Raw genomic sequence first — 26,865 nt, 5'->3', positions numbered from 1 at the left:
CAGAGAATGCCGGTTGGACATTCAGAGGTTGCTGCCCCCTATTATTTGGTTCAGACTGACCCAGGTCCTCCCAGAACTCGAATCCAGTCTCTTGTTTCTGTCACGGCAAAGTCCCACCCTCTCAATCACACGGGCGGTGTCGCTAATGGAGAGACGGTGGTGAGCTTTGGAACCAGACAGACGCGGTTTTCAATCCCAGCTCTGCCATCACTTACAAAGGAGCAAGTCTCCTAACTTCTCTGCAGGCTGTTGGGACCATCTGCGGGTTTGCACATCATCCCTGTGCAGGGGCCGTGCTAATCTTCTCTGTATCGTTCCAATTTTAGCATACGTGGATGCCGAAGCGAGCACGAGATTCTGGCTGGTTTGGGGGGAAATGTGACGGTGGCGAGGCAGGGATGGTGGCTGTGGCGTGGCCGCGGTGGCCTGGAAGGAACCCCTGTCCGTTTTGCCCAAGCCTTGCTTTCAGGCAGGGACGCACTGAGCCCTCTAGAAACAGAACATTCCGAGGTCCCGCTCCACAGTCTCCATTTCCAAGGATGTGAGTGTGGTCCCAGGGCACGCGTCCTGGCCAGAGGAGCACAGGACACGCTCACGTCGTGACCTCCCCGCCGAAGAGATGAGTAATAAGGCTCAAGGCTTGCCCGAGGCACCATGGGAAAAGGCGTCCATCATCTTAATGGCCCTTCTCAGATGTCTGGCTTATCTGTGGCCTCTTCCTCATGAAACCCCCTCCCGCAAGCAGTCTATGTGAGCTATTCCTGGCATGCGCTGTGGTACAAAAGCGCGGTTCATCCTTTTCAGGGAGACGTGGGGAGGTTGAAAGTCAAAGCCATTGGAACGAACCTTGGCTTTGGAGACTAGTCAAGCGCTTATTAGGCAAGCCCTCGCTCTCCCTGAGAAGAAGAGGAGCAGACAGAGTCTGGGGGGATTTGGCAACAAGGATGGAAAGGGAGTAAGATCTATGCAGCACGTACTGTCTCCTTGGGGAGGGCCGTGGCTATGGGGTGATCGCCTGGTCCTGGAGGGACTCACAGGCTCTAGCGTCAGCCAGGATGAGCCAGGTGGGGGAGGGGGCCATGCTGGCCACAGTGCTGGGCGAGGTCTGCAGGGAGAGCCGGGGTGCAGCTTGGCTTGGCTTTGGAAGAGAAGTTTCCCTTCCCCTCAGGCCTCTGGCCACCGCCTTCGGGCGCATAATGGTGGCGGAGCAGCTAGGGCTGCTGGGAAGAGAGGCTTGGACTGGGGCTGGAGGGATCTCTACTCTTGCTTTACTCAGAGCCTGAGCCTGTTTTGGGCCTCAGTGTCTCCGGGAGGACAACAGAGGTTCTACAAGCTTGCCTCTTTTCTCTCGAAATGGCGGGCTGGAAGCAGAGGTTGATGACAATGTCTCTTGAGAACAATGTCTTTTGGTAGAAGAGGTGACCCAGTATCTCAGCAGGACCAGCCGGACCGCCACCCCGGCGTCTTTTTGGTGAAGGAAGGCAGGGTGGTGCAAGAGGACACGGGTGCTCGAGGCACCTGGGGCATCTCCCACCAACTGAAGAAGGGAAGGCCTTCAGAGTATGTAACCTTCAGATGTACAGGACTCCCAGCAGGGCCTCTGCGCTGTGGGCATGAATCCAGGGGGTGGCCAGGATGCCCTCTGGACCAGGGGGGTGTGGATGAAGAAAGTCCTTGGTGGGTTGGTTTTTGTTCTTTGTTTTTGTTTTTGTTTTTCTTTGCATTTTAGGAAAGAGAGAAGGGAGAACGAGAGAGAGAGAGTCCTGGGGGACTAAATGGAGATCTCATTCATTTCCCAGGAGCAGGTGCACGGGCATGTGGAAAAAAGGAGAGCTTGGGCAGGGCCTCCCACCTTTTCAAAAAGAGAGCCCCCGTGCTTTTCTTTCTGCAACATATCACAGTTCTGATCATGATTTTCAACGGACAAAAGATTCCTTAGCTGAGCGGGGTGAAAAACCAGTGCTTGAAATCACTGGTCAGCTAGACTGGGGAATTCTTTGCTAACCTCTTCCTTCTCCAAGCCGGGATCTCTGTTCCGGCTTTCTCTCACTATGTTTCAAAGCACTCCAAAACTTAGTGGCTCACAATAGCAATTTATCGTTTTCTTTCATGAGTTGACTGGGCTCAGGTAGGCGATTTTTGATTGGGGTCTCTCTTGTGGATGCAGTTAGGTGGTGGCCAGAGCTGGAGGCCAGAGGCTCAGTTGGGCAGATGGTCCAACATGGCACGTCTGTGCCCCAGCTGGGTGGCTGAGAGGATGGGGATCAGCTGGACAGCTGTCTTTCCACATGGTCTTGCTCTGTAGACTTCTTCCCCAGTATGGTGGTCTTGGGATAGTCCGACTTCTTGCATGGAGCCTGGCTCCTTCCAGATGCATGACCCAAGAGACCCTGGCAGAATTGCAAGGCTTTTTGTGACTTGGCCTCAGAAATACAAGTATCACTTCTGTCATATTCGACTCGTCAAAAGCTAGTCACAAGGCCAGCCCACCTTGATAGGGAAGGACTCTGCAAGTCCGTAAACACCAGGAGGCGGAACCATTTGGAGGCCATCTTTGGAGGCTGGCTACCACAGTCCCAAAAGGAAGGAGGACTACACAGGCCTGACCCTTCCATGCCCTGCCTCTGCAGCCACTGTCAGAAGCTGGAGTTGGGGGCCTCAGTCTAGAGTCCTGTCTAAGCTCCAGAATCGGGGCTGGCAAAGTGGGCAAAAGGAAGCCTACCCCCTTCTACTTGTCTCACGTTCTTTTTACAAGGGACAAAGGCCTCTCTTCCTTAATGATGGACATGAGAAAAGTCACATCCCCTTTAGGAGAACAAACCCAAATCCCTAATTCCAGCATTCTGCTGTGGAAGTGAAGTCATGTTCCCGGACACATCTGTAATATGATCAGACGGTGACGTCCACTTGACTGTCCTGGCTGAGTCACCCCCAGCCGGCCTCTTGTTTCTGACAACTGTCCCTTTGGCAAACCTAAAAGCAGGAGCCAGCTCCAAGAGGAGCAGGAGAGAGAGGCAGGGTTTGGTCCGGACTTCCTTTCAGGATATACACTAGCGGGAGACTTCTGGTTTCCTGGAATTATTGCTAAAACGCAGACTCTCGTAACAGTACGTTTCAGACACTGTAATTTTTCACCCGTGCTGCGCGGGCCCAGCTGGAAACCTAATCCCCTGTTTTGCTTTAGCTGTCACACTTCCCAGCGATTTAACGTGCTCTCCCAGACAGCCACGATCAGCCCTCATGTGGCAAGAGCAGGGTTCCAGTGCGTTAGGAGTATCAGTGGCCTCTCTGTCACCATCATCTGAGTGTAGTGCTCCCTGCAGATGTACGACGGTGCCTGAGAGTCCGTCCTCAGGGGGCAAAGATGCTGCATGGGTAAACTGAGAACACCCAAGAAAGGCTGCCTCCCAGTGTGAATATGGCGGCTTTGGTGGGGGGTGTGGTTGGAGCCAAGGGGCAAATGTGCAGGGTTATTTCCCCTCTTGCTACACGGTGGGAAGAGCGCAGGTGAGCTCCTGGTTGCCGTGGGCGGCATGGACCTTTCCAGGATTTCCACCTGGTCTCTGATTTCCTGGGGACCCCCTCCTTCCCCTCCCACCAGGCCAGAGAAAACGTCCTGGCAGTGCAAGGTCGATGCTTGGGCACAAATGAGCGGAGGAGGGGGAGAGGGTGGGGGGCAGGGAGAGGGTCCTCCAGCGCCATGAAAACAGCTGCCACTTTATCCTGGGAGGAGACCCCCGGGAGCCCTTGAACTGGATGTCATTTCTGTCATGCATAGGGAGAGGCACAAGTGAGCGTGTGCGGGGAAAGAGAAGTGCCCAGAAAACAGTTAGCCTCTGTTAGTACTTGATAGGGAGCCAAAGCGCTTTTGTTCCCAAGCCCAGTGAGCTACCTGTGAAAAAAGAAATTGCTTTTCAAGAACATTCATCACAGCAAGTGGCTCGTTTCCTTGTCCTCAAACAACCCCATTCTAGGCCTTTTCTCCCACTAAAAACTCCTCGGAAGTGGTAAAATAAATAAAGAAACAAAGGGGAGGTGTGGGGCTGGGGGGGGGCAGATGCAGGAAAGATGGAAATAGGGGTGTTGTGGGCACAGAAAGGGCACACACTGGGGTCCCGTTGGGCCTTGTGCTGTGGGGCCCACCCGGAGTTCCCTTCTGAGCAGAGAGTCTTGGGCTCCACAGGTGTGATTCCGAAATTCAGGAGTGGTCATGTTGAGTGTCACCAAGCTCTGTCCCTCTGGGAGCCTCTGTCCTGTCACTTGTTCTGAGGGGCCCCCCTGACCACCCACATGGAGGGGAGCCCCCATTCCTCCTTGCTCTACACCCCTTACTCTGTGTATTTCCGTTATAATACGGAGTCCCATATGGAACTCTTTTCTTGGTGCTTCATTGTCTACCCCCCACTGGGGGGGGGGTGGCCATGCTGTCTTGTTCACTGCCGTATTCTGGGGCACATAGCACATACTCAACAAATCTTTGTGGGACCAAGAAAACTAAGTGAGCAAATCCATAGTGTGATGGTTAGGGCAAAGGGTTCCATTTGATTCGGGATATCATTTTTCTGAGTTTTTTTCAGCAACAAACTCTGTTATTTAGGGGCCAGGCTGACCAGACCCCAGGGCCTGTCGTATGATCTCTGTGTGATAGGGCCTAGCTAGCAGATTTGAGGGGGAGCTTACTAGGGAAGGAGGATGTTGACCTTGGGTTTCTCTGTGTGACCTTGAGTAAGTCTCCTCCATAGCCTCCCTGCCCCTCAGAGTCTTACTAAATGAGATTAACCACTCACTTCGTGGTATATCTATAGAGATTAGTTGATGTAGGGAGTGTTATGGGCAACATGTTTGTGTCTCCCCAACCCCCTCAAATTCGTACGTTGAATCCCTAACCCTCTATGTGATGGTACTTGGAGGTGGGGCCTGTGGGACATAATTAGGTTTAAATGAAGTCATGAGGGTGGGGCCACCATGATGGAATTAGTGCCTTTATAAGGAAAGACACCAGTGGGGTGCCTGGGTGGCTCAGTCAGTTGAGCATCTGACTTAGGTTTGGGTCATGATCTCATGGTTCGTGGGTTCGAGTTCCGTGTCGGGCTCCATGCTGACAGCTTGGAGCCTAGATCCTGCTTGGGATTCTGTGTCTCCTTCTCTCTCCACCCCTCCCCACCTTGTGCTCTCTCTCTCTCTCAAAAATAAATAAACATAAAAAAAAAAGAAAAGAGAAGATGCCATGTGAGGACACAGAGAGAAAGTGGCCATTTGCCAGCCAAGAAGTGGGTCTCACCAGGAACTGAATCCCCTAGCACCCTGATCTTGGACTTCCCTGTCTCCAGAACTGTGAGAAACAAATGTGTCTTATTTAAGCCAGCCAGCCGGTGGTATTTCATTTCGGCAGCCTGAGCTAAGACAGGGAACATGCCTGCTGCAGGAATTTGGTATATCATGGTCATTTTTGTTATTATTTTGACAAGTGGAGACACTCTCAACTCAACAAAATATCAATGAGGTATTCAGGGATTTCAGAGCATCTAGCTCACAACAGCTGTAGAAAATCCCCAAGTTCTGAGATGTTGGCCAGAGCTCCCCCTTGTTTTAGTTCTACCAGAGAGAGCCATACAGACATGTTTGAGCCCCAGCTTCTCTCAAGCTGGTGTTTAGTAGAGGGTCCCCCCACATCTCCGCCACCAACAATGGGTATTTCTTCAGGTGGCCATGGAGAATAAGGCTAGCTGTTGGACTCATCAATCTGCAATAAGAATGGTTCCAGAAGGGTCTTGGGCATTTAAGTACCATATTTTGGATTCATTCATTCAACATTAATTTGTTGAGTGTCTACTCTGTGCTGCGGGTACACAAGTGAACGAGACAGCACGGTCCCTGCCCTGGTGGAGCTGACACTCTAGTTGGGGAGAAGACAATGACCAGATGAATTAATGGTTCCATGTTGGGATAAGCACTGTAAAGGAAATGCAGGACGATGTGATGGAGAGTGATGGGGAGGGGGAGCCGAGGCCTGAAGGAGGAGAAAGAGCAGCTGGCGAGGGGGGTGGGGCAGGAAGCATGGCAAGTGGGGGCTGGTGTGTGTGTGGAGCAGAGAGGAGGCCAGAACCGGAGGAGGTGGGCTAGGAGGTCACAGAGGTGGTCCAATGGGCCCTCAAGCTGCTGGGGCCCCAGGCAGGGTGAGGGCAGAGGTCCCGAAGTCTGCGGGGGCCCCTGGTGGCCTGAGTCCGGCCTCCGTAAGCAGACTCCCGATGCCAGCACACCAGTTCGCCCTCACCCCGTAGATGATCTGTTCTCTTCGCCGAAGCCGAGCAGACCTAGACCACCTGGCTCCTGCCCGAGCAGCTCCTTGGGGCACCACCCAGCACCCCCGGCTGCTCGGGGTCCCCCACGCCAGAACTCGGAAACCCATAGAACTGTACTGTTTGGGTTTGAGAAATAGATACTGACAAAACTTTGTCTTTCTTATTAGACAGAAAGGGCTCCTTTTCAGGCCCTACTAAGAATAGCCTAATTTATGCATGCTCTCCGGGCTGGGAAGTGGGGTGGAGGCCGATGGGGGGCCTGGCGCCCTGCCCAAGCCAGGCCGGGAAAGTGCAGGCTGGGCCAGGAGCCCTGATGCTCCAGGCATTCAGAGAGGCCCGCTAGGCCCGCCCCCGGCCCCGCCGCCGCGCCCATTGGCTCCTCCGTGGCCTTCCCGCATTCCCATTGGCTCCCCTGGTCCCTTCCAGGGCCCCTGCAAGCGGCGCCCTCTGTTGCCTGGGAAATGGGGAAGCGGGAAGGCGCCATCTTTAAGGATTGGGCCGCCGGGAAGGTGGAATGTTGGTGCTGACCCAGCACAGAGCCCGACACCATGGGTTCAGGAGGTGTCAGGGACCCGGTCAGAGTGACAGTTTCCATGTATAGGCATCCCCCATATACACCGGGTTTCCTGTTGTTATTTTCATTCATTCCTTACAACAGTCCTGCCGTAGGTATTGTTGTATCCCGGGTTCATGGATGAGGAAACTGATGGCAGAAAGTTTAAGGGACTTGCCCAGGGTCACACAGCTAGTCGTACAGAGGTGGGATTTGGTCGATGCCTTGTACGAGTCCAAGTACGGCACCAAGCGGCAACCTAATGGGGCTGGGTGGGCGTATCCTAGCGATTAGGAGGATGGGCTCCCTGTCCTAGCTTGGTCAGCTCCCAGCAGGCTTCCCCCTGCAGATGGCACCCTGCCATCCTTTGAAGACGGGTGGTGTTGAGGATACACCCACAGTGCAGAGGCCCTAGAAACAAAAGTTAACCAGAAAGACCTTTGGACTTTGCTATGAGACCAGTCACTTGGTGACTCAGAAACCAAAAGAGTCACCTCTAACATGGGCACCAAATCTTCTTGCATAGCATTGTGCTTTTACAAATCCCTTCTCCTCCATGGTCTCATTTAACTGCAGAATGAAAACAACTCTGTAAGGTTGCCACCATCCAAATCGTGCATCAGAGTAAACTGAGGACCAGGGATGACCAATGAGGACAATGTGTAGACTGTTTCTTGTGTTTGGGGTACTTGATATCTAACATAATTCTTACAACAGCCCTAGGAGGTAGGCATTGGTTGTTTTATTTTACAAAAGAGGAAACCAGAACTTACGAGAGGTTAAGTAACTTCCCCGAAAGTCACACAGAAATTTAAGAGGAAGGCTTTACCTGATCCAAACTCACTCTTGGGGCACCTGGGTGGCTCAGTCGGTTAAGTGTCCGACTTCGGCTCAGGTCATGATCTCGCGGTTTGTGGGTTTGAGCCCCGCGTCAGGCTCTGTGCTGACAGCTCAGAGCCTGGAGCCTGCTTTGGATTCTGTGTCTCCCTCTCTCTCTGCCCCTCTCCTGCTCTCTCTCTCTCGCTCGCTCTCTCTCAAAAATAAATAAACATTAAATTAAAAAAAAAACTCACTCTTTTCCAGTTACTCTACTGTTCCTTCAGATCCTGAGCCAACTTGAAAAATAGACGGAGGCAGTAGTTGCTGGGCAAGAAAGATTTGAAAGGTGGCATGAGCCATGATACTCTTCAAATTCAAATCTCCCTGTATGGAAGGAAGGCATTAATTCCTTAGCATGACTGAGGAAGAAAAACATTTGGATATTCCACTGGAGCTATTCAATAGGTTAAACTATCTACATGAGTGTATTATTGTCGTGATCACCTTTTCACATTTCTCCACCTTCTTCATGAGGATAGTTTTGTGATGGGTAGCAATGAAAATGAAGCATCCAGAGAGGTTCTCCTTTTGGGTAACGTGCAGTAGATAGCACTGAACCTATTAGGAAGGACAAAGGCTCCCTAGGTGAGTTGGAATTACTAGGCTTTTTTCTTCTATGAGTCCATTTGCTGAGTCAGTGTCCCGACTGAGCACTGGGCAAAAAGGGCTACTAGGGGAAGAAGAAACCGCCCGGGATTTTGACAGCCATATAGACTAGCCTGAGTGACTAGAGAATAGTAAAGCTCTGAAGTTTCCCTGTGGGATACTGATTGCTGGGGTAGTATAGGAGGTCGGTGGTCTGGGCTATAAGGCACAGTTTTTTAGTTCGTGAAAAGGAAAATACAGCTAGAGAAAAAAGCTTTCAAGAAACACATGGTAAGTATCCTCCTCAAGACATTTGCTACATATTTTGTTTGCATGTGAAGGGAGGTAAGAGTTAAGCTTAACACGTCAGAAGAGCAGAACTTTCAAGGCCAAGGAGACAAAGACCTGTCAGTCTCATAGTATGAGAAACTCAGGAGGACCGTGCATGAGAAGGAAGCTTCTAGAAGGAGAAAGCTGCTAAAAAGAGGAAGCTGCAAGAAACACTTGCCATGTCTCACTCTTGAGATATCTGAATTTCTTATTTTTTTAATGTTTACTTATTTTTGAGAAAGAGAGACAGAGTGCGAGCGGGAGAGGGGCAGAGAGAGAGGGAGACACAGAATCTGAAGCAGCTTCAGTCTCTGAGCTGTCAGCACAGAGCCCAATGCGGGGCTCAAACTCATGAACCGTGAGATCATGACCTGAGCTGAAGTCGGATACTCAACTGACTGAGCCACCCAGGTGCCTCTCAACCTTGAGATATTTGAGACCAGAAGTGGACTAACCCTGGAATCCAGTTCCAGCCCAACTCAATTTCTGATTGGATTGAGGTGATTTGCCCCTGGTATCTGTCAAAGAGAAGATAGGACAATCCTTTCTGGAGAGGAACAAAGATGATTTTTAAGGCCTGGGATTCCTTTATATATACTATCTGGAATCCATTTAAAAAATTACAAGACATGTGAATAAGTAAGAAATCGTGACCAATAAGCATGAGAAAAAACTCTAACAGAAGCACACTTATAGGGTGTTTTAGTCAGCTCAGGCTGCCATGACAAAATACTGCAGACTGGGTGGATTAAACAACAGACATTTATTTCTCATGCTTCCGGAGGCTGGGAAATCCAAGATCAAGGCACTGGCGATTCAGTTCCTAGTTGAAAGTCTCTTTAGCTTGCACATGGCCACCTTCTTGCTGTGTCCTCACATGGTGGAGAGAGGGAGCGCTGGTATTTCTTCTTCTTTATACGCTTATTAATCCCATCATGAGGGCTACATCCTCAGGACTTCATCTGAACCTAATCGCCTCCCAAAGACCCCACTTCCAAATACCATGACAACGAGGGTTAAGGCTTCAGCATGTAATTGGTGTGGGGGGCACAAACATTAGGTCTATAACACAGTAAAGAGTCTGACTCCTTTTTTAACTTTTGAATGCTGACAGCTTTTTAAAAAAAAGTTTATATATTTATTTTGAGAGAGAGAGAGAGAGAGAGCATGAGCAGGGGAGAGGCAGAGAGAGAGAGAGAGAATCCCAAGCAGGCTCTGCACTGCCAGTACAGAGCCCGACATGGGGCTCCTCTCATGAAGAGTGAGATCATGATCCGAGCTAAAATCAAGAGATGGAATGCTTAACCACTGAGCCACCCAGGTGTCCCTGAATGCCGACAGCTTTTAAGCCCCACCACTCCCTCTTTCCTTATTTTAGACTTGGGCCAGCTCATAAGAAAGCCTAAGTGCCCCATCCATTCATCTCAGCACGAAGTTCAAACTATGCAAGCCTTGGTCCATGCATGGGAACACTTATCCCTAGTCCCACTCTCCAATGATTTCCCAGCCAGTCTCCTTTTTCTGCTCTCTTAAGCCATTTTTAGACCTGCTTGGAAAGTTTCCAGGCTGCCTCTAGAAATCCTCGTATGTGTATAATAAGTCTCATATCTTCTTGGTATGTGCTTTATGTCATCAGTCTTGACATTTGAACCAAATTTTGGTTGGAGGTATTCAATTCCACCATCACAACTACGATAATTTTTCTCTTGGAGTTATGAGACAAGAATGTAAAAATAACTATGATAAATAGAATATAAAGAGAATATTTAGAAAAAAAGATGGGCATTTGAATGATGCAGGACTGATGCAGAGAATTGGAATCTATAAAAATTCAAATAGGCATTCAAGAACTAAAAAACCTTAGTATTTGAAATTAAGGATTCATTGAATGGATTTAGCTGCAGATGACAGGATTAGTGAGCTCAAAGACATGTGTATAGATGTACTCAAACTGAAGTACAGACAGAGAAAATAATGAAGATAATAGATCAGAGTATAAGATACATATTGGGACACAGTCATAATATCGATCATGCATCTAATTGGATTCTCAGAAAAAGGGAGGGAGAGAGAATAAGAAAAGCATATTCGAAGAGATAAAGGGCAAGAGTTGTCAGAATCAGAGAAACACATCAACTCATAGATGCACAAAGCTCAGTGAATCCCAAGTTAAAGAAAAACAAAGAAAACTACACAGAGGTGCAAACCAAAGACAATGAGAAAATGTTAAAAGCAGCCAGGAAAAATTAAAACACATCATATTCCAAGGAGCAACAATGAGTTATGGCTGACATGTTGATCGCAACTATGAAATCTAGACGACAATGGAAAGGCATTTTTAACTGTACAAAAAAAAGTTCTATATCCTGTGAATTTTTTTTTCACAAATAAAGACAATTCATGGTCCTCTTTCCTTTCCCTTTTCTTCTCTTCCATTTCTGAACAATTTAAAGCCATCAGGTGGGGCAGAACAAGGCGTGGCGTGGATGCATTTGTGTGCACGGTGTAGAGAGTGGAGGAAGCCATGGTGGCCCGGAGCAGGATGTCAGAGCCCAGACAGGATGAGAAGGGCATTCCCATGGGAGGGAAGCCAGATGTGGGGTGTCAGATCCTGAGCAGGGTGAGGAGGGGGGAGGAGGTTTGGGTTTAGTGAGAGAGGGAGTTATAAATATAGAAAAGGAGAAAACTGGAATGAACCCTGTGATATTTATTTGGAAAAGAATATATCTGAGTGGATTCATCTATATATACACATATATTAATACATTATAATAATATATGCATATATAACAGATATATAATAGATACTATATGTATGTATACATATGCATACATATTCTCAAGCTGTGTTCACACAGAGCCAGGAGTGGATACATCTCATTAGCAAGACCTAGATTTTGTTTTCTAAACAACGGTTTCAAAGAAAGAAGGCAGGGATCCCCAGAGAATGGCTGGTTCCAGGACTGGGCAGGGAAAGCACAAGGCGAGTCTGGAGCATCCTGGGCCAAAATGCACGGAAGCACTCAAAGAATAATGGGGACATGTCAGAAGGATACAGAAGCTGTCTTGAAGTGGCTTCCACCGATCGAATCGGGGACATCTGAAAATCAAAATAAATAGTAAATTGGATTATAATCCTTTGAATAAAATAAGGAGCCACAAGTGTATATAAATAGTTAAATAGTAAAGCACAATGGGGACCAGGACTGTGTGTATAGTTTTGAGGTCCTTGCCCACGAAATGCTTGTTAGTTACAAAGGAGAAAAGAGTAACGTGCAGTGTTCGGAAAGCTGTCAGACCCCACCATAATCAAACAACCAAAGTATGCATCACCAGTGATGGCACAAATTGATATACAGCACCTGATGGGATGCAATGAGAATTTAGCACCATTTCTGTGACATGCCTGCCAAACATGAAGAATCTGACTATAATGCTTGCAAATCAGACTATCAGACAAATACACATGGCAGTGGGGTGGGGCGGGGGGGGAGCATTCTGTAAAATGGCTAGCCTGTAATCCATAAATGCATCAAGGTTAGGAAAGGTTGAGACGCTGGTCCAGACTGAAGGAGACTAAGAAGGCATGGTAACCCATGACAACTGAAATTTCTGATATAACGCATGATTCCTTTTCTAAAGAAGTTATCGGGACAATTGACAAATCTTAACTGGGGGCTTGGATAGGATGGGAACGCATCATTATTAACTGCCTGATTTTGAAGTCTGTACTGTGGTTATGCCAGAAAACACTATAGGAAACATATGCTAAAGTATTCAGGGGTACTGGGTTGGCAAAATACTCTCAAATGGGTCAGGAACAAACATTTCTCTGTATTGGACATTGTACTTTTCCATAACTGTGATAGTTTCAAAGCTTTCAAAGGTAACAATTAAAAAATGAAGGCAGGGCGCCTGGGTGACTCAGTCAGTTGAGCGTTCCGCTCTTGATTTCGGCATGGGTTGTGATCCTAGGGTTGTAGGATTGAGCCTTGTGTCAGGCTCCGCATTGAGTGTGGAGCCTGCTTAAGCTTCTCTCTGTCTCTCTCTCTCTCTTATCTCTCCTCTCTCTCTCTCTCTCTCTCTCTCTCTGTCTCTCCCTCTGCCCCTTTCCCTTGCTTGTGCACTCTCTAAAATTAATTTAATTTAATTTTAAAAATGAAGGCAAAGACATTTTGACGCTAATGAAGTCAGAGGACTCACCACCAGCAGACTCCTGCTACAAGAAATACAAGGATGACAATTCCGAATGGAAACAGAACTGCAGAGTGGAACAGAGAATTCCAAGAAGCAAATATGTGCCCAGATATAAGAGGGTTGACTGAAGCCACAAGAATAACTATGGCTTGTGGGATTTATAGCGTATGTAGAGTTGAAACTTTTTTTTTTTTTAAGTAGGTTTCACACTTAGCCCGATGCAGGGCTTGAACTCACAACCCTGACATCAAGACTTGAGATGAGATAAAGAGTCAGACGTTTAACCGACTGAGCCACCCATGTCCCCCTAAAAGTAGAACATTTAACAACAGTATTACAAAAGGTAGGGTGGGTACACACGAGTGTAGTTTTCCTCTATTATTTGTGAAATGGGAAAGCTTCCAATTTATAAGGTAGACTCCAAAAGTCGATGATGCCTCTGAGTTAACCACTAAAAATTAATAGAAATAAAACTAAAAGTTTAACAGAAGAGGCAAAATACAATAAACATGCACAAAAGGAGAAATGAAGGTTTAAAGGAGTGGTGTCATAAATTTTTAAAAAGAAACAAGATTGCAGATCGAAGCTCCACTCACCACTTCTATTAAAAGACAAATATTTTTAGGCTGGATTAAAAAGAAAACAATCGTGTGCTGCTCATGAGACATACTTTATTTTTAAGTTTTTTAAAAAGTAAGCTTTACGCACAACATGGGGCTCGAATTCATGACCCAGAAATTAAGAGTCACATGGTCTATTGACTGAGCCAGTCAGGCGCCCCTATGAGACATGATTTAAACATAGGATACAGAAAGGCAGAAAGTAAACTGATGGTAAAAATTATGTCTGGGGCGCCTGGGTGGCGCAGTCGGTTAAGCGTCCGACTTCAGCCAGGTCACGATCTCGCGGTCCGTGAGTTCGAGCCCCGCGTCAGGCTCTGGGCTGATGGCTCAGAGCCTGGAGCCTGTTTCCAATTCTGTGTCTCCCTCTCTCTCTGCCCCTCCCCCGTTCATGCTCTGTCTCTCTGTGTCCCAAAAATAAATAAACGTTGAAAAAAAAATTTTTTTTTAAATTATGTCATGCAAGCACTTACCAAATGAAAGGTGTGGCTCAATTAATATCAGACAAAGTAGACTTTAGAGTCAGAAGTAGGAATGGTGGTAAAGAGCGATGTTTCATAATGATAAAAGGACTAATTCAACAGGAAGACGTAACAATCATAAATTTGTACTCACCTAATAACAGGGCTGCATGAAGCAGAAAGTTGACAGAACAAAAGAGACAAGTGGGCAAATTTGTAACCATGGTCGAGGTTTTAACGAATCTCTTTCAGCAACTGATAGAAAAAGCAGATAAAAAAATCAATATGTATATAGAAAATATGAATGACAGAGTTAATCACCTTGACTTTAATAGACAGCTATAGAACGCTGCACCCAACAGCTGGAGAATACATGTTCTTCTCTCCAAGTGCATTTTTACCAAAATAGAACGTGTATTGAACCGTAAAGCAAGTTATAACAAATTTCAAAAGATGAACTCATGCTGGGTATGATCTCCGACCAAAGTGGAATGAAACTGGAAATGAACAAAAGAAAGATTGTTAGACCTCAAATGTTTGCATGTTAAGCAGAACTTTTAAATAACCCGGGGGTCAAAATATTTTGAACTGAGTGAAAATCAAAATATTGCATACAAACACTGAGATAAAAGCCAATGCAGTGATTAGAAAGAAATTTTAGGTTTCATTTTATTTTATTTTGTTTATTTATTTATTTTGAGAGAGAGAGAGAGAGAAACAATGAGGGAGGAGTAGAGAGAGGGAGAGAGAGAATTCCAAGCAGTCTCCATGGTGGTGTGGAGCCTGACACGGGGCTGGAACCCACGAACCGTGAGATCATGACCTGAGCTGAAATCAAGAGTCAGACGCTTAACCGACTCAGCCACTGAGGCCCCCCCGGGAAATTTTAAGATTTAAATGCATGTATGATAAGAGAAAATAGTTTAAAACTACTTACCTAAATTTCCATCTCAAGTTAGAAAAAGAACAGTAACTTTAAATCCAAGGAAAGAAGACAGAAGGGAAAATCAAAATACAAACCAAGGTCAATTTAAAAATAAAGCAGATATGGCGTGCCTGGGTGGCTCCGTCGGTGGACCACAGGACTCTTGATCTTGGGGTTGTGAGTTTGAGCCCCACAATGAGGGTAGAGATTACTTAAAAATACATAAAGCAGATGTACAAAAGAGAAGGTTAGCAAAAAAAAAAAAAAAAAAGCTGGGTTATTAAAAAGGTAATGAATCTGGGGCTCCTGGGAGTCTCAGTCACTTAGGCCACCGACTCTTGATTTTGGCTCAGGTCATGATCTCACAGTTCGTGAGTTCAAGCCCCATGTCAGGTTCTGCACTGGTGTCGAGGAGCCTGCTTGGGATTCTGTCTCTCCCTCACTCTCCCTCTCGCCTGCTCCTATTCTCTCTCTATATATAAATAAATAAATAAACTTAAAAACAAGTAGAGATTTTTTTTTAAAGGTAATGAATATGATAAACACCAAGATAAAAAGAGAGATAACAAAAGTTGTCAATATCAGCAAGGAAAAAGATCCTACAGACATTAAAAGATAAGAAAAGGTTTATTATAAAAACCTTTATGACAGCAAGTTTAAAAACTTAGACTAAATTTTGATGAAGTCCAATTTATCTGTTTTTTTTTCTTTTGTTGTCTGCATTTTTGATGTCAAATCTATGAAATTGTTGCCAATCTATGAAACTGTTGCCCCCTCTGTTTTCTTAGACGACTTAAAGTTTTAGCTCTTAAATGTAGGCTTTGATCTATATTTAGTTAATTTTTGAGCCTGATGTTAATTAAGGGTCTGATTTCTTTTACATGAAGATATCCAGTTTTCTAGCACCAGTTGTTGAAAGGACTTTTTCCCCATCGCATGATCTGGGCAACCTTGTCAAAAATCAGTTGACCAAGGGGCACCTGGGTGGCTCAGTCGGTTGGGCGTCTGACTTGAGCTCAGGTCATGATTTCGCGGTCCGTGGGTTTGAGCCCCGCATCGGGCTCTGTGCTGACACCTCGGAGCCTGGAGCCTGCTTCCGATTCTGTGTCTCCCTCTTTCTCTGCCCTTGCCCTGCTTGTGCTCTGTCTCTCTCTCTCTCAAAAATAAATTAACGTTAAATTTTTTTTTTTTAAAAATCAATTGACCATGTATGAGAGCGTTTATGTCTGGGATCTCTGTTCTATTCTGTTGGTGGATATAATTGTACTTACACCAGTACCGTACTGCTTCAGTTACTATAGCCTTGTAGCAAGTTTTGAAACCCGGAAGTGTGAGACGTCTAACCTTCTTTTTCAACGGTGTTTTGACTGTCTGAGGTCCCTTGGAATTCATATGGATATGAATCTGAGGCTCAGCTTTTCCGTTTTTTTGTGAAAAAGACTGCCGATATTTTGATAGGGATTGCAGTGAATTTATAAATAGTTTTGGCTCATGTGTGTAATCTTTGACACAGAATAGTATTATCTATTATTTATGGATGCACGCATAAGTGGAAGGAATAGAATCTTGGACATCCCGAAGTTGAGATACCGGTTTCCTCCAGGGGTAGAAGCGTTAAGCCTAGAAAGACAAAAGAGACTGGAAGGGGATACACCTGAAACTTCAGTTATACCTGGAGTGTTTTATATCTTTAAAAGATAACGGGAAATGGGGCACCTGGGTGGCTCAGTCGGTTAAGTGGCCACCTCTTGATTTCAGCTCAGGTCGTGATCTCACAGTTGTGGGATCGAGCCCCGCGTTGGGCTCCGCACTGAGCACGGAGCTTGCTCAAGATTTTCTCTCCCTCTCCCTCTGCCCCTCTCCCCTGCTCAAGCTTTCTCTCGCTCTCTCTCTCTCTCTCTCTCTCCCTCTGAAAGCGATAAATAAATACATAAATAAATAAAATGGGAAGTAAATTTTTTTTCAAATTGTCACTACTGATTAGATGGTAAATGGATGTATGCTATTTTGCTCTCTACACTTTTCTGTAGTTCGAAACTTCTCATCATAGACAAGAGAGATTACATGATGGGGGCCAGCTGGGAGGCCCCTCCTGAGAGGCTCTCACCTGTCCTGCTGCCCTCCATTGGGTCCCCTTATACTGTCACCGCTCTACTGTCCACCAGGAGCCCATTCACGGAGGTGAATTTATTTTTATTTTTATTTTTTCTTTCCAAGTTTTTATTTAAATTCCCACTAGTTAACATATAGTGTAATATTAGTTTGGGGTATAGAATTTAGTGATTCATCACTTATGTATGACACCTGGTGTTCATCACGACAAGTGCCTGCGTGGAGGTGAACTTAAAATACAGGTGGGACTTGACTTTGATCCTATCTCCCTAGGTGAGGGTCGGGGAACAAATTCCAACCCACCAAAGGTTTAGACCTTCCAGTCAGTTCTTCGGCGGCTACTTCCAAATAGCAACAGGGAAATTAGGATTGCCAGACATCTGAAGAACACTCAACCCTGAAGGGAAGAGATAAATAGAATAGAATAGAATAGAATAGAATAGAGCAACCTGGAAGAACAGAGAAAGCCTGTGCACAGGGAAGAAAACTTTTCAAAAATTCTCCCAAAGCTCGTGTGGATACTTTTCCGTGATTAGAGAAGATATTTGCATCAATCACATAAGAACAAGATGCTCTAAAAAGGGAGCACTTGGGGGGTGCCTGGGGGGCTTAGTCGGTTAAGCGTCCAACTTCGGCTGAGGTCGTGAACTCACGGTTTCGTGAGTTCAAGCCCCACGTCAGGCTCTGTGCTGACAGCTCAGAGCCTGGAGCCTGCTTCAGATTCTGTGTCTCCCTCTCTCTGCCTCTCCCCTGCTTGTGTGCTCTCTCTCTCTCTGTCTCTCTCTCAAAAAAAATAAATAAACATTAAAAAAATTTTTTTAAATAAACAAAGAAAAGAAAAAGGGAGCACTTGGTGCACCTGGGTGGCTCAGTCAGTTAAGCGTCTGACTCTTGATTTCAGCTTAGGTCATGACTTCACAGTTAGTGAGATCGAGCCCCGTATCAGGCTCTGCACTGACAGTGTAGAGCCTGTTTGGGATTCTCTCTCTCCCTCTCTCCCTCTCTCCCTGCCTCTTCCCACTCACGTGCATGCACAAGTGATCTCTTTCTCTCTCTCAAAATAAATAAATCAACATGAAAATAAACCAAAAAGGAGCACACAGTAAAAACACTTACAAAAAAAGAGAATGCGTAAGAAAAAATAAAATAAAAAACGTCACTAAAAGATGAGAGTATGAAACTATGGAATCACCCAGAAAGCATGGGAAAAACACAGAAATGGATCACAGAGGAAGAGAGGAGAGTGAAGAAGAAAATAAAGACTAGTCCCCGGAGGCCCAAAATATGAACCAAAGGAATTTCAGCAATTGAGAATAGAGAAAATTGTCAATCGAAGGATTCAAGAGAATTCCCCTGCAATGAAAGGAAGGAATCTGCAGACCCACACGGCCTGCCAGACACCTGCGGACCCAGCAAGGCAAAGGGCTGTGCGATTTCAGAACCCGTGGGATAAGGAGAAGGCGTCACGGTGGCCGGGGGAAGCGGGTCAGGCGCACAGAATCAGGAATCAGGGCTGTTTGGGATCTCCCCATGGAAACGCTGGAAAGCTAGAGCCTTAGCCTTAGAGCGTAGCTCTCAAAACTGCGAAGGACCAGGATTTCCAACAGCATTTGTTACTGTCGCTACATAACAAAACTTGCTGGCTTAGAACAATGCACATTATTATTTCACGGTTCCTGAGGGTCAGGAAGTCAGGAGCGGCGTCACTGGGTGCCTCTGGCTCAGGGTGTCTCTTAAGGCTGCGACCGGCTGGGGGGACGGCATTGCAGTCGGATGAAGGTTCAGCTGGAGCGAAGGAATTTGTTTCCAAGCTCATACACGTGGTTGTTGGCACAAGGCTGCAGGTCCCTGCTGCAGAGACCGCTCCGTGGGGCTGCTCACGCCCTGCCCCAGTGAGTGATCCAACAGATCTGGAGACCCCGAGACAGTGTGTCATCAACTTTTATCCGGGGAGTGATGCTCCCTCACTTCTGCCGTGTCCCAGACTTCAGAACGCTCCAGTTCTGCCAAGCCACACAGTAGAGTCACATTCTGGTCCTCGTGGGAGAGTGTCCTGCTGCAGCCTGTGGCGTGCTGGAGTACTCGAGGATTCCGGAAGCCTCTTCATTCTAATCGTGGCCACCTCCCAAAGCCCTGCAGCCTCTGCGTTTCACTGCGTGCCGAGGCTCCTTCCAGTCCTGCTCTCTACCTGGACCCCACTCGGAAGTGAGGCACAGGGACCCAATCATTTAGGGAGGGACAGGACCAAGAAACAAATACTTGGGTCTCCCCATTATCTGAAACCTTGGTGTTTCTAGGGCACAGGGATGTGGGGATGCAGGGATAATAGAATGTAAAGATATTCCTGGAGTTCAGCTGTTCTTTCATTCATTCTGCATTTTTGGTGCACCTTCCAGGCTTGCTAGAAACACCGGGATAAAATATGGATCCTGTCCTTGAGGGCTCAGGGAGGAAGGAGGTAGATGATTAACCAATAATTCCAGTCCCAGAACACGAGGGTAGCATGGATTAAAAAAAAAAAAATTAAAGCGTTTATAGCCCTAACATACAACGGACGTCTCAGAATTGATAAGAAAATTCAAACATAGTGTACTAATTTCATATTGCTGCTTGCTCTAACAAATTACCACAAAACTGGTGGCTTGAAAACAACTCCTTTAGTTCTGAAGGTCAGGAGTCCAAAATGAGTCTCACTGGGCTCAAATCAGAGTGTTGGTAGGTCTTCATTCCTTCTAGAGGCTCTTGGGAAAATCCATTTCCCAGACTCTTCCAGCTTCTAGAGGCTGCCTGTATGCCTTGGCTTTTGGTCCCTTCCTCTACCTTCAAAGCCAGCAGTATCAGGCTGAGTCCTTCCCATGCTGCCCCTCTCTGACTCTCTCTCGCCTGCCTCCCTTTTCCATTTCAGAGGACCCTTGTGATTATACTGGGGTCCCCCAGATAATCTGGGGTGATTTTCCATTCTCAAGGTCAGCTGATTGACAACTTAATTCCACCCACAACTGTAATTCCCCTTTGCCATGTGACCTAATATATTCACAGATGTGGGGATTAGGATATGGAAAATTTAGGGGAGGGGCCATTATTCTGCCCACCACACATACCAACAGAAAAGAAAGCAATTCATAAGAGAAGTGCAAACAGCACCTGACTCTATGAAAAGACAGTCACTTTTCCCAAAAGCCAAGAAAGTAAAAGTTAGCCCAGCAAGGAGATCCCGTGCTCAGCCTCCAGATGGCAAGTGTGGAAAAGGTTAACACCCTTTAGGGCTGAATAGAACATGGGAGATAGGCATTTCTGTGGCCTGCTGGGAGGAGGACTGTAGCTACCACATTTGGGGGAACATAATCTGATGGTCCATCAAACTCAGAATACACTGACATTCAAATGTTGCAAGCCCACGTACAGGAATTCATTCCCTTTAGAAATAACACCTTGCCCCTGAATTAAAAAATGCCCGTGTGTCAGGCACTGGGCGTATAGCCACAGAGAGGACAGCCCAGGCCCCTGCTCTCATGGGGCTGACGTTCTTATGGGAAAGGCAGACCACAAAGAAACCAAGAAAGAGAGAAACCAGACACGTACTGGGTTGGGACGAGGGCCGTGTATTCCTTTCCCAGGGCTGCCGTAACAAATGGCCACAAACTTACTGGCTTAAAATAACAGAACCAAATACTCCCCCATAGTCCTGGAAGCCAGAAGTTCAAAATCAAGGTGTTGGCAGGCATGGTTCCTTCTGGAGGCTCTGAGCTTGGAGAATCTGTTCCTTGCTTCTCTCCTGGCTTCTGGTGGCTCTCAGCAAACCCCCGTGTCCCTTGGCTCATCACTGCAGTCTGCCATCCCATGGCGTTCTCTTCTCTCTGTGTGTCTCTTTGCCCAAATCTCCCTCTTTTTATGTGGACACGAGTCATTGGGTTAGGGTTCATCCTTTCCTAGGATGACCTCATCTCAACTTGACTGCACCTGCGAAGATGACTCCCAAATAAGGGCACATTCACAGCTACTAGGAGTTACTTCAATACATCTTCTTAGCGGACACAAGTCAAGCCTCGACAGGCTCTCCAGAGAATTGACAAAAGACAATAATGAGAGAGTGAGGGTGGCTGCTTGAACTTGGATGAGCAGGAAGGCTTCTCAGAGAAGGGGGCATTGAACCTGAGCTCTGAGCGGCAAGGAAGAAGTCAATGAAGATCAAGGAAGAATGTTCTAGGGGAGGAAACAGCTGGCCCAACGGCCTCGAGGCAGGATCGAGCTTGGCCAGTTCAAGGCCCTGCAATCAGGCCAGCAGAGCAGGCGCTAGTGGGCACGGAGGGTGTTCTGGGGGGAGCTCAGAGAAGGCGCAGGGCCAGATGGTATAGACCTTGAAGCTCAGGGAGAGGAGTCTGCATTTTGTCTTGGAGGAGGAGAGTGACACAATCTGAGCTGTTTGTCAAAGACTGCAGCATGTGATGTATGTACGAGGGTGTGTATCACACGGCTGTTCCCAAAACACTGGAAATACCCTGTGTATTCAGGGGACTGGGTGAATGACCTAAGCTATGTTCATTCTGTGGCTTCGGAGTTCGAGCTATCCATATCCACCTGCAAAGATGTTCTTGATATACGAAGTAAAAAAGCAAGGTGTCTAATATCTCTGTGTGTCTTCTTTAAGTTTGGTTTTAATTTAATTTTTTTTTTTCAGTAATCTCTACACCCACCATGGAGCTTGAACTCCCAACCCTGAGATCAAGAGTCACGTGCTCTTGTGACTGAGCCAGGTAGGCGTCCCAGGATGGGTGTGTGTGTCTCCTTTTTTTAAACAGGTTTCTTTTTTTTTTTTTTTAATTTTTATGTATTTTTGAGAGAGAAGGAGACAGAGTGTGCGCGGGAGAGGGGCAGAGAGAGAAGGAGACACGGAATCCGAAGCAGGCTCCAGGCTCTGAGCTGTCAGCGCAGAGCCCGACACGGGGCTCGAACCCACGAACCGGGAGATCATGACCTGAGCCGAAGTTGGACGCTTAACAGACTGAGCCACCCAGGTGCCCCTGTGTGTGTGTGTGTGTGTGTGTATGTGTGTCTTCTCAAGGCAGCAAAAGCCTCTGCGATGCTTGAATGCAATCTGTGCACAGGCCACAGATTGAGTTGATTTGGGTTCTCCTAACCAAACCCAGAACACAGTCTGATTCCCATCTCTGGAACCCCAAATGCTCGTTTACAAGGGCTCACGCTGGAAAGCGTTGTTCTACAAAGTCAGCTTGTTTGTTTTGTCCACCACCTTCCCCGAGAGGCTGCTCTGTGACAAGCTCCTACCTTGCGCAGTCCCCTCCTGCTGGCTCACCATGGCTCTCCTAGTGCTCCAGCGGGCTTCAACGTCCAGACAAACGTGATCCAGGCGCTCCTTTGGACTGCGATGGAGGAGGTCCCTGTTCCCACTTGGTCTGGGGAGACAAGGAAGCCAGGAGTCTCAGACATTTGGAGTCGCGTCTGTACAAAGGGTTGAACTGAATAATGTCCAGGTTACGCTACGTGAATCCTTCCTCCCGGCCTCTCCAAGACTGATTCCTCATGGAAGCTGGCCTCGACCTCAAGCCTGCGGTGGTATCTTTTTGTGGCCTCCCGCGCATGCATTGGGGCCTGTCCTCCCTTCCTTTTAGACTCCACACGCTCAAAAAAAATCTTTGTTCGTTTATCGACCTGGAAAGTGAAATGACTCTGAACCTGCATTCTCTGAGAGGTCCAGGATGCAGCCCTAATAAGGGCTCAAATTTCTCTGGATTTTCCCATTTTTCAAGTTGTGTGCTGTGTCCCCACGTTCAGGTCGCTCACTGGTGGTAAAAATCTGGTAAAAATCTTAGGACACCTAAAGAAAATTGGGTGGACACCTAAAGAAAATTAGGACAGGAAGGGTTTTGTGTAATAGCGTCCAGCTGGAAACAACCCTCATGTCCATGACCGTAGAACGGATGCATACATTGAAGTTTGGTCATACAGTGGAGTAATCCACAGCACCCAGAACCAATGACCCAAATAATAGGCAAAGTGTGATTTACTCTCAAAAACTGTTACAGTAAATGAAAGAAGCTGAACTCAAAAGAACACATAGATAGGATTCCGTTTACATAAAGCTTAAAAGCTGGCAAAATTGAACTATCGTGTTTCAGGTCACACGCTTAGTTGGCTGTGTAAAATTATAAAGAAAAGACACAAGTTCTCATACCGGCCAACTTTGAGGGGAAGGGAGGTCGTGAGTGGGAAGGGCTTCGGGCACCCGCGATCCCAAGTCTCGAGCTGGCCTACGATTTAGTCACTAATAGTTTGTTAAGCTGTATGGTTATTTTGTAACACCTATATCTCTAGGTATCGTATTTTGAAATACAAAAGGCTGATCGCTACATGGTATGCATGAAACTAATTTTACACGGTATGTTAGCTAACTGAAATTTAAATCAAAACTTAACAGAAATAAATTAGAATATCAAGTAAAATAAAATAAAATAAAATGGCCAAAAAAATTAAGTCCATAAATTGAAAACCAGGATAGGATTTATTTATTTATTTATTTATTTATTTATTTATTTATTTATTTTTGAGAGCGCGAGTGCGAGTGGGAGAGGGGCAGAGAGAGAGGGGGACAGAGGATCCAAAGCGGGCCCTGCGCTGACCACAGTGAGCCTGACGCGCGGCTCGAACTCACGAACTGTGAGATCACGACCTGAACCAAAGTCAGACGCTTAACCAACTGAGCCACCCAGGATAGGACTTAATGTTAGGGTTGGTGGGGACTAAGTCTGAGGTCCTATGGAGGGTATTTAGGGGAGTTGGACTTTCTCTCTTTCTCCTCCTTGTCCCCCTCCTTCCTCCCTCCTTCAGTACCTCTTCCTCTTCTAACTTTCCTTTCTCTACCACAAAAAGCTCCCATCCTTACCCCTTTGCTTAGCATGGGCAGGTCCTCTGCTCCCAGCCTTTCATCCCTTCCAAGAGCTAGAAAATGCTCTCTAAATTCAGATCCAAGGAAAAGAGCATCCCATTGACCACTGCTGTGTACCGGCTGAGGACCGGCTGGGGAGGAGCGGGTGAGGAAGGGCAACCTCTGCTCAAGCCCTGGTGGCTTTGGTGGAGTGGCTGAGGGGGGCTTGTTTCTCAGGGAGGGGACAGGGCAGTCCCTCCAAGGCAAGGAGAGGATGGTGTGGGGCGGGGCTCACAGATGGAGGGAGAGGTGGCAGAGGGAAGTGAATTAATTATCTCAGGCCCCAGTAGGAATGAGAAGCACCCAGAACTGGACCAGAAGAACCCAGGATGCCAGCTGCCCCTGGCTGTACGCGGCTGCTTTGGGCTGCTTTGGGGTCCCCAGACCCTGTCTTTTCCCTGCCATCATGTAGAGCTGGCTCCTATTCTCGGCCTCGTCCGCAGAGGAAGCCAGGTCCCTCTCCTTGTTTGTGTTGGCAGCTGTCTCCAGCGGCCAGGCCCCTGGCCCTTCCTGAGGGAGCATGTCCGCAGATAAGCTAAAGTTGGCATCTCCCCAAGAACTGTCATTATTTTGTTTCTAAAATATTTCTCTTGTCCTCGCCTTGCCAGCATCTCCCCTCCCACGCCCTCCCCCCTTCCCTGGGAATCAGCTGAGGAGCAAAGGGTTTTCCTTATAAATCCTGCCCACCACCTCCAAGCGGCTCTCCTTGCCCCCCATGCGCTGCGGGAGCCGTCACCCTTCGCCCTGCTCTGCAGCCCGCGCCCCCACCGCCCTCCCGCAGTGCAGCAGTCCCCGCCTGGCTGTGGCCCTGCCTCCACCTGCGTCTCTCTGATCTTCCAAACTGCGAGGGGGCGGAGCCAGGCCTCCTGAGAAGAGAAATTGACAGCAGCCGCCACGTGATCATCGCTGAGCACCTGCTTCCAACACAAAACCTTGTTTCATATTCACAAACCCCTGCCAAGGAGCAACTTCCTCTTCTGGTTTTGCAGCTGAGGCTTGGCGGTGGTGGCGGGGCGGGGGGTGGGGGGGGGCGTCAAGCGATCTCCCCCGGGGTCCAGCAGTCCATATGTGGTAGAGCCGGAACTGGACCCCGTACCTGCCTGAGTTCGGGGCCCTGAGCCCGTCTGCCCTGTGAACCTGGGAAGCACGTTCTTTTAGGCTTGTCTTCTCATTTGTTTCTGAGCGGCAGACCCCGTTGTTACCATTCCCTTTTTACAGAAGAAACTAAAGACTAGAGAAATTGAATGACTAAGACCGCATTTGGGCCCTCTAGTTTCAAACCCAGAGGCTTGGTTGCTGCGGTGTCTTCATGTTGGCTGTTCTGTTTTTCTAGGATCAAGCCCTGCCCTGAATTCTGCCTTCCTTCCGTATTATCTGACTCCATTATGAACAAATCTATCCATCCATCCACCCACTCACCCACCTGTCCATCCACCTGCCCAGTATCTATCTATCTATCTATCTATCTTTCTATCTATGAGCCCATGTCATCAGAGCTCACAATCCAGTGGACAAGGATAGGTACGCACGCGCGTGCGCGCGCACACACACACGAATGTGAATATACATACGTAAATAACCACTTATAAGCATGCTTCAGATACTGCTGGAGAGAGGTGTGTGTGCTGTGCCACCAGACTTTGAACTTGCACCCACTGATGGGGAGTCAGAAAAGCTCCTTCAGCAACCCTGTCCTGGCTCCCCCTCTGGCCAGATTTAGCCCTCACAACCAGGAAGACTGGAGAAAAGAAGCAGCCGGGCCTCGAGCCCTCAAGGAGCGCTCATCTTTAAGAGAGAATCTCTGATCTCAGCTGGGTTTGTGGGAAGGGGCAAGGAGGCAAGGCCAGCAGCAGGGCCCTGCGTTTCCCAGGGAGAGGCTGAGAACACGTACGCCAGGAGACCATCTCGGCCTACCCTTTGCTTGCTCTGTGGTTTGGGAAAAGGACACAGCATCTCTGGGCTTGGCATGCCTCTTCTGCAGAATGACACAGTTTAATAGCAGCTGCCACCAGGAAAGCCTGGGCTCCTGAGCCGGGGGTGGGGGATCAGTTCCCTTCCCCACATGGCCGTAATGCAGGGGGACAAGGCACCCTGTCCTTGTCTTGGGCTTTACTGCAGCCAAGAGGTTAGTACTCACCTTCCAGCTTGCCAGAGCTTCCTTTCCAATGAAGAAGGAGAAACAGCGAGCCACTGTGTTTCCCTTTTCCCCAGTTCTGAACGGGAGACCTGAAAACTTTCTGCATTACTTCCTACCCACGCCGCACCCTCCTCTCTCTACTAGAAGTGGTACCAAGGTGCTGTCCCCCACAAAGGGGGGAGCTCTGATTTCCGAGTTACCTTACCAGGGGTGACTTAAAGAGGGAACCCACCACCTTAGGGGTCTGGCTCAGTATCACCTTCACTTCTGCTGTGTTCTCTGGAGCAAGCAACAGGAGAGCCTGGATTCAAGGGCAGGGGAACTGACCCCCCCCACACCCTCGAGGAAGGAGCTGCAAAGTCACTGCAAGGGCTTGGAGGGGGAGGAGTAAATGTTTCTGCTGCTGTTTGCAATCTACCTCGGACACCACTGAGGGCTCTGGGCCAACACCCACTGTTCCTCCTGCGTGCCCTGGAGGTGGGAAAAAGGAAGTGTTAGAGGAAGAGGGTCAGGTGGGATTGACCCAGGTTCTGCTGACCCCAATCCAGACTTTCTCACACTGGGGTCAGCAGCTCCTTGAGAATTTTTTTTTTTTATTTCATTTTGATGTTAATCTAAAAACACATCTAGATGTGTTCTGCATAGCTGCCCCCTCCCATTGGGAATTTCAACTCGGGCGTATATATTTTTTTAAATCCATGGTGCAGGGGATCCAAGCAGCAAAATTTTGATGGTCACCAGAGATGGACTGAAGAGGCAGCCAGATGCTTATCAGGGCACAGGGCATGAACATGGCTCCTCAGGGGTTCAGGAGACCAGAG

General features: G+C 47.7%; 1 long non-coding RNA gene and 1 other non-coding gene across 6 annotated transcripts; both read right to left on the bottom strand.

The window, feature by feature from the left end:
* Positions 1-242: 242 nt before the first annotated feature.
* LOC124516749 (U6 spliceosomal RNA) lies at positions 243-351 on the bottom strand. Its single transcript, XR_006963153.1, has one exon. It is a non-coding gene; the product is annotated as a U6 spliceosomal RNA (small nuclear RNA).
* Positions 352-9,393: 9,042 nt separating this feature from the next.
* LOC124515364 (uncharacterized) lies at positions 9,394-26,391 on the bottom strand. 5 transcript variants are annotated; one of them, XR_006962801.1, is made up of 5 exons: positions 26,045-26,297; positions 22,251-22,378; positions 14,082-14,182; positions 11,706-11,749; positions 9,394-9,640 (listed from the first exon to the last, which is right to left on the bottom strand). It is a non-coding gene; the product is annotated as an uncharacterized LOC124515364 (long non-coding RNA). The 5 variants fall into 5 exon arrangements; XR_006962802.1 differs by lacking the exon at positions 9,394-9,640 and adding an exon at positions 26,304-26,391 and having other exon boundaries at positions 11,545-11,749; positions 26,045-26,133; XR_006962803.1 differs by lacking the exon at positions 9,394-9,640 and having other exon boundaries at positions 11,545-11,749; positions 26,045-26,133; positions 26,280-26,298.
* Between the last annotated feature and the right edge of the window lie 474 nt (positions 26,392-26,865).

Source organism: Lynx rufus, unplaced genomic scaffold (assembly GCF_022079265.1).
Source record: "Lynx rufus isolate CCGP_SWC_20201006 ecotype Redwood Valley unplaced genomic scaffold, mLynRuf1.p SCAF_2, whole genome shotgun sequence".
In the NCBI taxonomy this organism is placed as follows: domain Eukaryota; kingdom Metazoa; phylum Chordata; class Mammalia; order Carnivora; family Felidae; genus Lynx; species Lynx rufus.
Note: the sequence above shows the minus strand (reverse complement) of the source record. Positions and strands in the feature narration are given on the sequence as shown.